Source organism: Hyaena hyaena, unplaced genomic scaffold (genome assembly GCF_003009895.1).
Source record: "Hyaena hyaena isolate Hyena2069 unplaced genomic scaffold, ASM300989v1 scaffold_496, whole genome shotgun sequence".
NCBI lineage: Eukaryota > Metazoa > Chordata > Mammalia > Carnivora > Hyaenidae > Hyaena > Hyaena hyaena.
Window position 1 is genome coordinate 1,312,757 of NW_024081127.1, and position 3,689 is coordinate 1,316,445.

The window sequence follows — 3,689 nt, forward strand, 5'->3', positions numbered from 1 at the left end:
TTCACCTGTCTGCCTTAATTAGAATATAGTTAGTAAGATTTGGGGTAAAAGATGAATGAAAGGAGACTTTAAAAGAACTCTTTTTGACACTTTATAATCTTCATTTGTTAGTGAGGATGGGGAGATATTGACTCTTCCACATACCCTCTAGTGGACTGTGAGATACATAATGTCTGAAGGGCAATGTGACAATCTGTCCCATTATAGTTTTTAAATGTTCATATACACTGACCCAGTGATTTGCTTTTGGCAATTTATCTTGAAGGGGGAAAAAAAAAGGCAAGTGAAGAGATTATATCTAAGAATATTTATGTCAGCATATCTTGATGAGATTAAAACATTGGGAATAAAATACAGGATTATTATATATCTTAAAGAATTAGAGTGTTCATTTAAAGGCATACTGTGTAGAATATTTAATGACTAGGGAGAGGGCTGTCAGTACAATTTTAATGAAAAAGGACGACAAAATAGTTTCTGTAGTATCGTATGAAGTTATGAAAACTTACATTTGCTTAGATGTATATCTTAGAAAAATTCATAAAATGTTGTACATTAAAAATCATTATTTATCGCCAGAGAGGGGGTTTTTATATTTTAAATATTTTTAAAATATTTTCTACGTTTCTAATGAAACACATATGACTTTGTAATCTTTGATAAAAATCCATATTAATTTCTAATCAGTTTAAGGGGGTGAAAATAGGTGAACTTTAATCTTTGGGCCACTTATATATACTTACATATGTGGACACAGCTAATTAAAAATTAGCATAGCTATTTTCAGCAACAACTCTTTTTCAATGGACTTTGTAAGAGATTAAAGTTATTCTTTTTTCTTTACACATCTACTTACGTGGGCTATTTTTATTTTATATATGATCCACTTGCCCAGCAATCCAATTCCCGTGCCCCTCACATTGTAACTCTGTCAGCATGTGGATTTGGTGGGTAAGAGTACACACAGAGGAAGCTGTGTTGGGAGAGATTTTATTGTGTCTACAACCTTTAGTTGTCAGAATCTGTTGTTGCTGTGAATCACCGACTAGTTATTAGGCCCCCAGGAGGAATTGCCTTTAACCATCAAACAGCCTAGCCAGGAGATCCAATAAAGTCTTCACACTTCCCGTAGCCAAAGGCAGGCCACAAAACCCCCCAGCAAACCCTAGGGTAGAATTTCGGAGCCTGGCTTGTCTTACCTCAGCAGCTAGAGGTGTTAGCAAAATTTGTCAATTTATTAGAAATCTCTACTTTATTTTCATTCTTTTTTCCTCTCCTCCCCTCCTCCTCCTCCATCTTTCCATCCATTGTCAAGGGCTCTGTGTCGCCAAGCCCTCTCCTGGCTACCGTCTGCTATTGGGAAGGGGAGCATACCCTGATGTGGAAGACTGATGATGTATCTCAAAGCTCCTTCAGTGTTAACAGATGTTCTGTGAAAAACTGGGGAAGAGAGAGGTGTTCAGGTCAGCTGGTTTATTTTTTAACCACAGAACTTCTGAGCTCCTTAATGCACATGGGTGTAGTTGATTTTCAAGAGAGGTCTACAGACTGAATGCTTTCCAAGTTTCATCATCATGAAACCCTTTTAATCACAAAACATCCAGGACTCATGCTTTTCAAAAGACCTTTTTTAAAATCTTTGCCTAAATGCGGTGGTATTTTCTTTTAGGTACAGCTCGAAGCCTTTGTAGAAAAGGCTTGATTATGATGTAAATTCTTTCATTATCTAGATCAGGTGTAGGAACCGAGAGCTGGCAGAAAAGAAGTGGCCCTTCCTTAGAATTTTCCTCAAATTATACATCCCTGGGTCTTTATCTTAATTCTGGTTCTGATGAAGCAGAATAGGGCTGAAAAATGTGCAGCCACATTTCTAGGTACCTCCAGTGTCGCTGCACTCAGGAATCGTTCCCTGACTGCTTCCACTGGGAGAAAAGCCTTCATCTTCTGATCTCACATCCCACATTTTGCCCATCACTGTCTTCCTTGTTTCACTGCTCTCTCTCTCACTCTCTCTTCTTTTTGTGAAGTCTCAGAGAAAGTCTTTGACCAACCGAGCTTGGTAGCATTCCCGGCATCCTGCAACATGTCTTTCGCATCGTGAAACAAATGATCCTGGATGAAGGATGATTTCTCTGACTTTAAGAGTGGAGCTCTTCTATAACGTCATTACAAATCTCTATCAGAGCATTTATCCCAGGATGTGACTGTGTATTTTATTCATTTCTTTCACTGGATCTTGTCCTATTGACCTTGGTATGCTCAGCATCAAGCTCACACAGGACTAGAAGCTCCATGAAGCCAAAGAGAATATCTGTCTTGCTTGCACATGGATCGCCAGGACTCAGGAAAGATTCTCCCGCTTGGTGAGTGCTCAATAAAAATATGCTGGATGAATGGATTGTAGGCTAGAAACCAAATGCAAGAAAGGCTGACAAGATCTTAAAGGGCTGATTCCGTGACTTTGACTTTCACATTCATTAAAGACTTAGTCCCAATAACCACAGAAGGGAGAGACTATAGATATTTCAGCCAAGGGAATTTTCAACTCCTTTTAGTTCACTTAATTTAATTAATTAAAGTGACTGTCAATGACATTTAAAGTAATAACCCCAAAATGTGGGACTTGGTTAAAGAAAAATCCTCATTATCTTATAAAGAAAAAGCATAAAAGATGTCCAAATTCTCATTTCTGATAGAGCTTTTAAAAATGGAGATAGAGGGCTTAAGAAATCACTAGAAAATGCAAATAAAGTCACCCAAATCTGTGAAAGACAGCATTTGCTGTAGCTTTGCCTTTTTTTTTTCCTAGTAATTTAAAAGATGGAAACTCAGGACTGTATTTTTATTTTACTAACATCTGTAACTCTTTGTCATTTGCATTTTTAAGCCTGTATTTTTTGAAGTAGCAAAATTGAGAGGAAGTTATAGAGATCTCTTGCATGTCCCTTGTCCCCACACATGCATAGCCTCATCCATTATCAATATACTTTTCCAGAGAGGTACAATGGTGACAAACCCTGTAAGTCACAAAACATCCAGGACTCATGCTTTTCGAAAGACCGTTTTTAAAATCTTTGCTTAAATCCAGTGCTATTTCCTTATAAGTACAACTTGAAGGCTTTGTAGAAAAAAATGACTTGATTATGATGTAAATTCTTCTATTACCTAGATCAGGTGTAGGAACAGATTGCTGGGGGAAAAGAAGGGGCTCTTCCTTAGAATATTTCTCCAATTATACATTACTGGGTCTTTCTATTGTGAGTTAATGAACTGACTATTTAGAAGAAATAGATGCCTTTGCTCAGTGACGGTACACAAACTTGTGATTTGAAATTTAGCAGGAAATGCTCTCTTATGACACTACATTTTCAGTTGTATTGGACTTTGAATAAAGAAATGCCAGGGTTGTCTGGCTGGCTCAGTTGGTAGAGAGTGAAACTCTTGATCTCATGGTTGTGAGTTCAAGCCTCATATTGGGCCTACAGCTTATTAAAAAGGAAGGAAGGTAGGTAGGTAGGTAGGTAGGTAGGTAGGTAGGTAGGAAGGAAGGAAGGAAGGAAGGAAGGAAGGAAGGAAGGAAGGAAGGAAGAGAGCGAAGGAGGGAGGGTGGAAGGGAGGGAGGAAGGAAGGAAAATAGAAAATGCATTGAAAATAGAAAATAGACGGGGCGCCTGGGTGGCTTAGTCAGT